The sequence below is a fragment of the Amblyomma maculatum genome, unplaced genomic scaffold, assembly GCF_055883805.1.
Source record: "Amblyomma maculatum isolate TAMU_Amacu unplaced genomic scaffold, ASM5588380v1 scaffold_13, whole genome shotgun sequence".
NCBI lineage: Eukaryota > Metazoa > Arthropoda > Arachnida > Ixodida > Ixodidae > Amblyomma > Amblyomma maculatum.
The window spans coordinates 24002973-24016055 of NW_028146738.1; the positions used below are offsets into that span (position 1 = coordinate 24002973).

Consider the following 13083-nt stretch of genomic DNA (forward strand, 5'->3'; position numbering starts at 1 on the left):
TACTCAGCTTCGGCTTCGGTCGTCCTTCGGCATGGCTGCTGCTCGTCCCCAATCAGTTCCAATGTTGTCATGACAACGCCGGATGTGACGTTCAAGACAACCAGCGCGACTAGCGGCCAGTGCGGCTATGTACGCTGAGAAGTAAATACGCGTCCGGTCCCTATAGCGGCGAAAAAAAAAAAAAGAATTGCATGCACCGCACACAGAGAGGTTCTCTTTTGCAGTTTCTCCCCCTCCTCTCCCCTTCTTGAGGTCACGTGGCCACGTGTCCAAAGGGCGGGAAAAGACTTCCCCGCGCGAGCTAAGATGTGCGGCGCCACTCAGTCGACGGCCAGCCTCCGTGTGGCCGCGATGCCTACTGCCTAATTTTATCGTCCGCTTTCATTTCGCGCAAATTCACTCTGTCTCAACCTCCTGCAGCAGTCAGCGTTTGAAAAGAACAGCCCACATATGCAGCTGATGATTGCAGCCACTCTGTACAGATTCTTCGTGCCGAAGTTCACCAAAACATGCGTAAGTACTTTTGCGGTTTGGTTACAGCGGTACTTTATACCTCTATAAGATGGTATACCTCTATCAGATGGTTTTTCATCTAATTTGACAGCTTACGACTGTATGCTTATGAGTATGTGTGAGATTATAAAGGTGCAAAGTTTAATGCGGTAACATGATCTTTCGGTCTTGATCAGAGGAGCTTTTTGCTCGATTCGATATTATACTGAACATAATAATGTATTGTTTTGGAGCATATGCTCATCTTGTTATATACTCCTTGCATCTTTCTTTTATATATATATATATATATATATATATACCGTATTTACTCGCATAATGATCGCACTTTTTTTTTTCTAAATACTGACGCAAATTTCGGGGTGCGATCATTACGCGGGGTAAATTTTCAACAAAAAATTTTTGAGCACCGAAAACGCAAACAAGTTGCAGGTCAGACGTCTTAGAACATATATCTCGATTACAACCAAAAATAAAAGCTGAGTAAGGCTCACCTTCGCAATAAACACGCACATTAAGCATCACATGGAGTGCACAATGCCCATTTATTTTTTTTCGTCAGTACTCTAATCAAAGTCTGAATCCTCGCCATCCTCGCTTTCACTGCTGCACGACTCATCGGAAACGGCAGTGTCGTCGCTGGGAGCATCTTCACAATCCCACAGAAAGTCATCTTTCGTTCCATCCAAAGCGTTAGATATGCCTGTCTTCTTAAAACTCTTAGCCACTACCTCGTCGGGGATACTGCTCCACGCTTCTGTGATCCACGAGCACAGTATCTCCACGGATGGCCTTCTAATCTTTCCGCTCGGCGTCAAATCATGCTGGCCCATCGCCATCCACTCAGCATAAAGTCGTCGAACGTTGTCCTTGAACGATTTGTTCAAAGACACGTCGAGAGGCTGCAGCAGCGAAGTCAGGCCGCCAGGAATGACTGCAATGTCCGTGCGCAGCTCTTTCAGCTTGGCACGCACGCTGTCCACAAGGTGACCCCTAAAACTGTCCAAAACCAGAAGCGAGGGAAGCAGAAATGCTCCTGGTCTTCTTCCCCAAACAGTCTTGATCCAGTCGACCAGGTCTGCAGTCATCCACCCTTTCATGTGTGCACGTATATGGATGCCACGGGGAAAGTTTCCCTTCGGAATAGTCTTCCGTTTGAAGATCACGTATGGTGGCAGCTTCCGCCCGTCGGCATGACTGTGCATCGCTGTTTTTCTGCGCCAGACGTCTTCACGAGGACGCTCCGAGCACCCTTCTCGTTCACAGTTGTATTCCGGGGCATGTCGAACGTCAGTGGAGTTTCCAATCGGCGTTTCCAATTTGCGACATGAGGTAACCGCATTTTTCGCGAAGCCTAGTGACGAAGTGATGGATGTCTATCAATTTGCTTTCATACGCGGCTGGGAGCTGCTGGCACAACGACGTCCGCCGCCTCAGGGAAAGTCCATTCCGTCGCATAAAGCGAGTCGTCCAACCGGAGCTAGCGCGGAAATCCTTTGCGGCGATTTCCAGCTTCCTGGCAGTTGTGCGCGCCTGCGTCTGTATCATTTGTAATGACACTGCACAACCATCCTTGCGCAGGTCCCTCACGTATTCTAGGACCGCCTCCTCAACGCGAGGGAACTTGCCCGTTTTGGGTCCACGGAAAGCCCGCCGTGTCTTGTTCGTAGCCATCAGCTTCTCGCGCTGCTTCTTCTAATAGCGTATCCTCATTTCGTCCACGCCGAAATGCCTACCAGCAGCGCGGTTGCCATGCTCCAGTGCATAGTCGACAGCCTTGAGCTTGAACGCGGCGGCGTAACTGGCATACCGCCCCATGGTGAAATGGCGTAAACTCGCACAAAAACACAAAGCACGCTACGACGCTGCCGAATTGCAAAATGGCGAACGCCGCAAACCTGACCTGAACTTGCAGAGAGCCGGCTCCGTGAACTGCGCATGCGCGCCCAGGACCAAAGTGGAAAGGAGGATATGTTGCTCTTTTGGACGGATGTGACGTCAAATAGCTTTTAGTGCTTGTTTTTTTCTAGAAGTAAACCTCAAACCCATCGCTCACTGAGCCGCCCGAAGTATGGAAGGCTGGCGCGCTTTTCAGACAACGAGCATTTGCGCTTTGCGAGCCCTAGGCACCCTGCGTTGTCTTTCATGCGTCGGTCTGCTGCAGTTTCCGGGCCATCATCCCGGTAGATGCAAACTCGGTGATATGCGGATTCAGTTCGTGGATTATAGCCTTATATTCAAGGGCGCAGCCCTCGGTGCAGTCCTACTTGCAGCCTTCTGATTGCGGTGAGTCGTACATACATGCCCGCGAACTCTAAGTAAAGCATTTGTCGTCTTTCTGCCATCACCTTCCTTGCAGCTTCTTTAACGAGTTTTTGCACGGCAGCTCAAGCATGCGTTAGCCTCAATTATTGACGCGGCGTAATCGCGCGGCAGTCTCCGGGTGAGGAGACGAGGAGACTGCGTAATGGCGTCCACGATCTCGTTTCATTGCGCTTGGAACAACTTCCATACCTGCTGCTGTGCACCGATCGGTCGCCGGTTGCTGTTGTCTTCCGGATGCACTGGAGTATTGGGACATATGAGGCGACTAAAAGATAACGTAAAACTATTTCTGAGTTCGCTTATATTTGTTTGGGCAGTATAAGGCATTTTTGCGTGCGCCAGCGTGAACGCGCTGGTTTACAATCAGGAGGTTTTATTACCTTCTTCGCAGCTTCAACCGATGGAGCGGCTCGGCCCATAGAAAATGTCGGGCTTCTTTCGGAAAACTGTTGGAAGGTAAGTGGCACTCATCTGTACAGACCATACGTGGTAGTGCTTGCTAAAAGGGGGGCTGCTGGCCAGCTGAGAGATGGTTTAAACGTAAGTTGGCCCTGTGCGGAGTGAGCCTCGAAGTGCAACAAGCCTACTGCACAGCATGAAATGGCTACAAAAGTATGGTTATATACATGACCGAATTCATGTGCTTATTTGCTCAGACCTTCCACTGTCAAGTACTCACTTATTTCGGTGTATACAGAAATGAGGGTGACTTCATTACTCCTCAGCTAGCATAGCTTCATGCCTGTGACAATATCTGTCCTTTTACTGCCGAAATAACTGCATTGGTGGAACTCAATGAGCTTGTTTATATAGATTTAACACTTTGGATGCATGTTGCTACCGCAGAGTTCCCCAATATATATATATTTTGCCTGCTCCAACATAAATAGTTGGCAGTGCTTGGCTTCAAGCTGCTGCCTAGGCCATTGACAGCTTATTTGAAAGCAGAGCAATAATTAATCTGAGCTGGCATGTTTTGTGGGAGAGTGAGGCACCATTGCTAGTACCTCATAATCCTGTCATAAAGCTTGGCAGTTGCTGCTATAAGCGCTCTCCATTGCAGTTCCATGCAAGCCGCAGCATATTGGGCACTTACTGCACAAGTGATTTAACTTAGATTCTTTTTGTTGCTATTTCAGTGTTTTGTAAGTGTGCTAAATATTTGTATTTGTGCTAGCATTGACAGCCAGTCTCCTTACTACCTTTTTCCTTCTGCAGCAGGCACTCTCACTTGCTTTACTCAAACCAAATTCTACTGTGAGTGAGTTTGCTGAATTTATGCAAACTAAATGTAATTGCAACATTACTCTCGTTTATTTACATTTGCAGAGGCAAGGAATTCTTGGTGCCGACGAACGAGTTCCCTCCGCCAGTTCGATTACACCGCCACCTCGGTAGTGCAGTGAGCTGCGACTGATGTGACCAAATGGATATTCTCACTGCTTCCACAGGTTTAGAGCGTGTTCCCAGTTAAGTTTAAAACACCTTGCTTGCAATGTATTTAATCTTGTTGTATATTGTCACCCTTGCATTTGCTGATATGCTATTATTTGAAAATCATTCCGGGTGGTTTGAAACACATGATTTGCAGTGGGGGGAGGTGGGAAGCACAAATGTGTGACTGCAATTTTTTGCCAGTCTAGCTTCTAGCCTTGCGAATTAAAGTAACAGATTAATACCTGAACAGGCCTGACATTTATTGGAGAGTTTGTCATATAGAAGAAAACTTGATCCCTTGTGGATGTACACAGCTGTGGTTCTCCGAGAAAAAATTATCCGTGTGTGATGGTGTCTAAAACATGGCATTGTCTTAGGTAACTTGGCATGGAATCGGCCACTTCTTCTACTCTCTTGACAGCATCTATTGTACTATGTGCTAGGTGACATGCCTTCAGGGATAAGGGTAGATGGAGAATACCTCAGTAATCTGCAATTTGCTGATGACATTGCCCTGAAGCAGTCACAGCAGCAGCTGAAGCAGTCAGGATGACGGGCAGTAATGTGAGCAGGTTGTACGTCATGCTGGTCATGGAGGAAGTAAAAAAGCCTTAGAAGCAATGCAAAGGGGGAAATCGGCTGGTATGGGTAGGCAACTGCAGATCTTTGAAGAGTGGTAGGGAGATTGTGCTAGAAAAACTGCTTGCTTTTTCTCGTAGTGCGCAGTGCCTCACGACCTCAAGCGTATTGAAATCTTGGAAGGATCCTAACAGTACCATAATCTATAAGAAAGGGGCTGTCAAGCACTTGCAAACTTAAACTGATCGGGTTACTGTCCATTGCCTACAAGATAATAGAATTGGGAAAATCTTGGACTTTCTATCAGCTGAAGGAGCAGCTGGCTTTCGTAAGGGCTGCCATGTTTTTTAATGTGTCTGCCCTGCCGCTGTTGTGTGCTGGATTGTAGCCTACATCCACATTGGATAGGAGGCTGTGCAAACAAACTGCTCTTTACAGAAGGGACATAATTTGAACTGCCCATATCATACAATGCAGCAGCAGTAGTGAAAAGTGCTCCACAAGAAGTGACTTATTGTAGAATGGTTGCTTTATTGCGGTAGCATAAAAGGCGTCACCCTTGAGAAAAATCACAACCATGCCTTTGGCAGGTGACATGGCCATGCACTGATTGGTTGTCTGGTTCTGCGATGTCATGAGGCCACATGATATGGCCGAACTGGCTGGAGCTCATATTGTGGAAAAGCGCAAAAGAGACAAAGGATCGAGAAAAGAGAGGACGACGCTATCTGGAGCTGCTAACTCAGGCAGTTCCTTTGAGGTGAGAGGGTGAGGTGGAATAGAACCCTCCGAGACCCTTGGATCTAGTATCAGACATGCTACTCCACATTCGTACAGCTTGGTTAAAACAGAGCTTTATACCCATGTTGGGTGGTCTTGGGCACAATGTGGTAGATTATGGTTGTATGCTGATGATTATGTGTGAGATAATACCGGCACAAATTAAGGGATTAGGGCTTATACCTTTCAGGACCGCTTTAAGCCAATCGTTCATATATGAATGATGGTTCTCACACACTGGCAGACGTAAATTTTCGTGTTTGGAACATGTAGCCCCATTTAGGCAGATAGTATGACAAAAGTAATTATAGTAACTAGTTCACAGGGATGGAAAGGCACAGAATCTGTCACTTGTTTCTGTGGGCACCTGAACTGTGTCGTAAGGGAAGGGAGGAGGGAGTCAAAGTGGAAAGACAGAAATGGGTGCTGTAGTGGAGGTCTGTGGAGTAATTTTGACCACCTAGGGATCTTTAACGCGCGCTGACATCACATAGCACACGGGTGCCACTTCGTTTACATCGAAAGCAGCCGCCAGCGGTCGGGTTCGGACATGGGTACTCCGGCACAGTAATCTAACATCTTAACCACTGCACTACCGCAGTGGGGCTATTGTGACAACCATAGTTTCTGTTTGTGTGCAGCTTGTTTATTTTTTTATTTTATTTTTTGTTCTTTCTGGCACAGTGTGACATTTAAAAAATTATTCGAAATAAAGAGGTCTTTGGCGCCATTCACACGATTCTGCTGCTTCTACTATAGTTTTCTTTTTGTGAGAGCAGTAGCGAAGTCTCTTGAAGACAATTTTACTAGCTCTCAGTTCAGCTCAGATGATGAATCAGTCAAATGCCAGCCTCGAACTTCAGCTAGTGGCCAAGAAAAGCTTAGTTTCAATCTCTGATCACTCTTGGTCAGTTACACGTGCTCATTTTGTGTTCCCACTGTTCTGTTTCCATTCGCTGGGTTTCAGCAGCAATGAAAGCTTGGTACTACTTGATATGACTTCTCCAGAACTTCAAGTGTGGAACTTTTTCAAGCAAATCGAGTGGAGTTTGAACACCGAGCTCCTATTGCAGATTTTCAAATTTGATGGCAAACTCTCCCACCTTCTGGAAAACGTCACCAAATAATCCAGTCATAAATCCTGAAAGGTTTGCAAATGCCACTGCTATAAACAGTAAAATGAGTAGCGGAAGGCCGAGCTTAAAAATGGGTCTTTTCAGCAACTTAGCTATATTTCTGAGAGAACAGCACACCTTCAAAATGAACTTCAGAACGTAAATTATTACTTCCTTGGCAGTTGGGCTTCGCTGCATTTTGTTAGTGTAATTTGGAGAATAGGTACATGAGACTCTCAACAACTGCTGCAGGAAGTCAAGAATGACCACTGCTTCCGAACAGCACTACGAAAAAAAGAAATCTGCCGATAGGTGCACCATATCTTTACTAGTAATAAAAGAGGCAGTGTAGCATATTTTTAGTATTCTGAATTATTTTTCTTGCTGTCTTATTTTGATATTCATGCCCCCTTTTCTTTCACTTTTTGGATTTTTTCTGCAAATTTCGGAGAAAAAGGTTTTTATGTTATGTATAAAGCCAAAACAAAAACATGGGCATTTATTTAATTCAGGATCAAAATACCTGCATTTTAGTATTATCTAATAGCAAGATTGTGTAAATATTTTATTTAATAAACAAATTACATGGTGCTGTAGGAGTTGAGGCAAAAAAAAAAAACTTCTTCATTTTCAGGCTGTAGTTTAAGAAATGAGCATTTTTCTGCCTTTTGTATATCCTCAAGATTTTATTACAATTTCTTGTTTTTATATTCATGTTTGACAATACTTTGTGAATATTTTACCCAGTGCTGAGAATTTATCTTATGTATTATGCTTATATTCACGTGTTTAGAGAGCATTTAAATAGCTGTATTTTAATTGGCTCATGTGCGTCATGTACAGAAAGTGTGATCAGAAATTGTCATCAAAAAACGTCCTTCATATTGGAACTTGCGTGTGAAGAGCTCTGGCAGGTGCGTGCTCTGTTGCTGCGTTGCAGAGAGGAGGAAAGGAGGCATCCTGGCTGTGCAAACCGCCGCGGAGAGGTGACAAAGAGGCTAATGGCAACCCCATGCATACTCGGGCCACTTATGCGCTTATTTACAGGACCTCGGAGGATGTGCGTGCGGTATTCGATCTGTCATTTGACGCGCGTAACTATAAGGCTGCATTCCCTGCACCGTACCTATTAGTCACATATTCTAATTCCGGTGCCAGGTTGTGTTCGCCTTAGCGATCTTAGAGCTCTTAAGCACTTCCTACATTTTTTTTTTTTTTTTTTTTTTTTGTAAGTTGCAGCAAAGTTCTTTAAAGACTTCATTTATAAAATAGCAAGGTGCATGTATGCGATCAAGGATCCACAAGGGAAGCTGCAGACGGGAGCTATTGACGCTGCCATGCTATACTCTTAAAGACAGATCTCAAGTGTCTCCTAAATTTTTATAACAAAACGAACATCCGCACAGTGTTTGCTGGAGATGCTTACAACCCTGCTGTCCTGTCCGAAGACAGGGGTACATGCATTACTGCCCGCCATATGCAAGGCCAGCCACAATTAAACATTCGTTACCAGAGTAACATGATTGCCTGGCTTTTTTGTGTGTTCACTTCCTTAGCATACTGTAGCATAGTCATAGTAGTGTGCACCTTTCCAATAAGTGGTCACGGGGTGTCACCATATTACCTGCTGGACTGCTTTGTGCATTTGGCGCTAGCACAGTGGAAGCAGAGCCGGTTTGCAGCAGTCCAGAGAGGAGGAGCGAACAATATGGTGGCACCGAGTAACACTTAATGAAAAGGTGTATATAGACTGCTTGTTCCTGCAAGATGCGAGTTAAACCGCTCTCATACGAACAGTTTCAATCCTCATTGAACTGGATCTACATTCAACTCATTGTAGATCGAGGTTGTCACACAGCAACTGTCAAGTGCAGTCGAGCTCGAGCCTGCTTGACTCAAGGTTGCTTCCTCAATCGCTCTCGAGATTTCAAGCACACTCAAAAGCGGTCATTGACACCCTCGTCGTCAACGAGCTCTAAAACTTGAAATCGAATAAATGCAATGGAACTGCACATAATAACACATAAATGCATTAAAAGGCACAATAGAACATTGGTAGAACGGCTAATTTTATAATATTGACACCGTAGTCCACCGCCAGTGGAAGCTAAGGTGGCGTTCTCTTCGACTGCGTCAGCGTGGAAACTGTGGAGCGGAAGAGAAACTGCACTGTAGCACTTGACCGCTGGGAAGATAGGTTAGATGACCTGAGGCTCCAAAAGCGGAATGCTGCTGTGCACACTGAAATCGTGCAATCATTACCCCAATCTTAAATTTCCTTTTGAGACTCATTGCGACTGACAGCAGACGACGGACCACGTAGGAAATTTCTCAATGCTGACTGAAAACGCCCGTGTAGCACCGGATGCTTCAATCCTTCTTGAAAGCCTGAATGCAGATTGAGTTCAATGAGGATCGGAAGTGTTTGTGTGACAGAGGAATTAGTGTAGTGCAGCTAAAGCTTTGTGTTAGCTGGTGTGCACAAGTTGGGTGGCCAAGCTGTGTTAAATGGTATAACAATGCATATTTAGAAAACAAAACAGGGCACCCCAAACGGTTTATTCAACTTCTCAGATTATTTGGCTTGACACACATTGTCTTGAAAGCAGTCCACAATATGGCCAGCACAACTTATGTCCTTGCTTATTTCAGATTGTTCATTTAAGAGAGCTAACATATTCAAGGGCTACTGACCAGGCTGACATTTTAACCAAGCCCGATAAGGCGTTGGACATGGTCTCTGCGAAATACTGCAGCGATGCACACACTGGAAAGCAACAAAATGCAAACCAAAGCTCTCGTGGTCCTTTTAAAACAGCCAAACCTCCTCATCCTTTGCGCTGGCCATCGAACTTTGTCGATGAGGTACCAACAGATACTGCATCCATTGGTTTCTCTCTGACTGATGGGCGAGGGATGGCACTTGGTCTGCTGATGTCACGCACTTTTTTGTCTTGCATTTCGTTTTCACTCATGCATACACTCACACAAGAAAGAAGGCTTTTAGTTTCTTGCCCTTGTCTATGCATGCTTCAGCGTGTTCTGTGCACTGTGCTATTCATACACCAACGGCTGGACTCAAGTGGCAGCGGCGCGCACTTTCATACAGCCTGCGCATTCGCCGCAGATATAATGGCAGCTCTTCTAGGCAAGCAGTGCTCTCTTCCCCGTGAAGTTAGTGCAGGATTTACCCAACCCTGGCCACTCGCTTCTGTGGCGGCGCCCGGTGCGCACCTGCGTTCGCGCCTTCAAGCGTTCAAGTGTTCAGTTTACGGAGTGAGCGAAATACTTAGAGAAATTATGTAGTCTCAATTTTGTGTGCGCAAAAGCGGTGCAGTGTAGGCTCAGGCAACAGTATTATTTAGCACATTTTGATCGTAGTAATACTTACTTTGTCTTATTTCTTACAGTGCGCAACATGTGCTAATTACCATCTGAATACAACAGTGATTTGGGTTATCAGTCTGCAGTAAGGCAAGTAGCAGCATACTATTGTAAGGTCAGTCCCATTATGCTGCACAAAAGCTGATTTTTTTCTTCCTGCTGTAACTTTGTTTCCTTCATGATATGAGGGGAACTGTCAAAAATGCATTGACATGGCTACAGAAGCACAGAATTTATCACATGCGCATTTTTGGCCTCTCGGGCCTGTTCTGCCAGGCCTGTTACAATTAGTGGCCGAGCAAGGAGGAGTACCTGTTTGCCTACATGCATTATTTCAAATGATATGCCATTGTGACGGCATCTTTTCGCTTTTGGGCACATTTCTGTCTGCTTCTGCACATGTACCAAAATTTCGGGCGCCTTCACGTGTCTGCAAGTCAGGCTGGTCGTTGACCTGTTTTAAGTTGTTAGTGCAAATTAAAAAAAAAAAGGTAACCTGCTCTTATTGCACTTTTTGTGCACTTTGAACAGCGCATTCACTGTAACTGCTTTTCCTGTTCTGAGGCGTGCGCAACATCACCTCGAAATAACAGGAGACATTCATTACCATCCTCATATAAGGGTAGTAGGAAAGCCTTCCGACCCTTGTCTTTGCCTGCCACCTATGTTGCTAAACTCTGCGGCTAGTTTGTAACGAAGCTAACTTCATGACAATAGTTGAGCTTCTCGGCCGCAGTGTGCTTTTGGTATTTCCTTCGGTCCGGACCCATACGTATGTTTTCTGCCACACATTTGAACTTTATTTCCTCTGAACGACGTGCCCACGCCTGCAAGTTTGAAAAACTTGCGGTGTTTCCTTTCATCAATTTCCGAGTGATAGAAAACTCTGTTCCAATAATTTAGCTATATTTTATGCGAGTTTTTTCCTGGTTTTGGCTCTTCGGCAAGATGCTGATACACAGCCAGAGCCTGTAAGGATGGCTCACGGCCGGCACACCTATCATCTATAACTCTCAGTACAGCAGCAAAAATCACTGCAGGTCGCTCTGAACGCTCAAGTTTATGACATCTCGTTGGCAAGAATCACAACCGGGTGAAAGTGCAGGCTTGCAGCCGCAGGCTTGGCCAGCCTCCGCTTTTTTTTTTTTTTTTTTTTCCAGCTTGTTGCACACCAAATGACGGCATCACTGAGTAGACGCGTCAATACCACACAGTGCCACGATTTCGCAGCTGTAGCAGACAGGAAGCACCCTCCTTGCATAGGTCGTAAAGAGCGCAACGTCGCCACTCGAATCAAGCCATGGTACACCATGCATAACCATGAATACAGAAAACACAGAACATCCATACATGCACGGGCTTGGTTTCCTAAGAAAGGCCAGAGGCCTCGCACCTATGCTTCGGCCACCCATTGAGCTCAGCCTCTCCCCCTCCTCCTCCTTATTGGCATTGTAGCTGGATGAGCCAAAGCTCACTTCTCAACCTTCAAACAAAGGTCACTGGTGGTGCTTGGGTAGCAGAAAGCAAGAAAAAAAAAAACAGCTGCGGCGGTAGCTTTTTGATGGAAGGCAAAAAGCAAGGCACCCGTGTTTGTGCAATGTCAGTGCACCTTAAAGAAAGAACTCCAGGTGGTCGGAATTGTCGGGGACCTTCACTATGGCGTCTCTCATACCTGAGTCGTTTTTGGACGTTAAACCCCACATACCAACAAGCAAGAAAAAAAAAGAATGCCTGTAAAAGTCGGGGCCATAATGACTGCATTTGATGCGTTCTCGTAGCTGTTTTTACCCAGCACAGGGCAGCGTTTTCATTTTGTTGACCGAACCAACATGGCGGGCATAGTTTCTCAAAGCACTAAGAGATGGCGCTCCACATTTCGCGTATTTAGGGAGCCTACATGTACCAGCCCTACTCGTATTGTCTCTTCTGGAGGCTAGTCAACCAGGGAGGAGGGAGAGACTCTTTGGTGATGGAAGGGAAGGAGAGAAACATACCGGTTTTGATGGTTGTAGCTCTGTTATTAACGAGTCTGCTGCAAAAGTATTTTTGGCCATCGCGCATTCTGAAGGCGCTGCCTCATAGACAGCAGGTTTGAACACATTTTCAAATCTAGGGTGGTTCATAAACAAGTTCAGTTTATGGAATCGCACCTGAAAACGAAAGGAATGATTGAAGCAGGAGAAATGATAGCACCTTAAAATAGAAACAAAAGGTGGATGGGTTTTAAGATGCTTTGCAGCTGTTTTCCACTTGCCCAAAGGCAGTGCAGAGTTTTGGCCGGTGTGCAATGAGCAGTTGGGCGCATGGTTTTGCTGATGGCATGGCAGCTGCATGCTGGTTGGTGACATTTTATACACAAGGTCTTGTAGACTTTGTGTCTAGTTGGAAAAAAAGAGAATTGTAGCAAATGAGCATTTATGCTAGATTAATTTTGTGAGTAGCTTCAAAGAGCAGCCTTTTTTAAAAAATGGCTGCTTTCCATGAAAACATGGCATTAGATTTTTGCTTTTCTAGATGGGGTTTTAAATTTTGTTTTGATGGTTTCTTGCAATCTTTTGCTTGTTCTTCACGACAAATGTATTTACTTCATAGCTTGCAATAAAATGCTTCCATTGCGAATAAGCATTCCTTGTGTGTCGTGCTCTTTGGTCTCATTATTTTGAACTGTAGTAGCCATGACAATCGGGAAACATTTGGGAGAACAGCATTGCATCATGTCTACATTATATTCCTGTAGAAAAAGAGAACGGGCATTGCAGTTGATGTCGATGAGACTGAAATCGACATTTGTTTCAGCTAAACTGTTTCCTAGATTTCGAATCTGGTTTGGGCTATTGCATGTCTAAGGCCCCAGCCAAATATTGCCCACTGCCTCAATAACAGCACATGCTCAAGGACCTAAAGAAACTACAAGATGAAAGTTTATTTTTCAACCCTTTGTGATGAGAGC

General features: G+C 45.2%; 1 long non-coding RNA gene across 1 annotated transcript; it reads left to right on the plus strand.

The window, feature by feature from the left end:
- Positions 1-314: 314 nt before the first annotated feature.
- On the plus strand, positions 315-12805 carry LOC146172378 (uncharacterized). Its single transcript, XR_014702545.1, has 3 exons — positions 315-513; positions 3230-3294; positions 4168-12805. It is a non-coding gene; the product is annotated as an uncharacterized LOC146172378 (long non-coding RNA).
- The last annotated feature ends 278 nt before the right edge of the window (positions 12806-13083 follow it).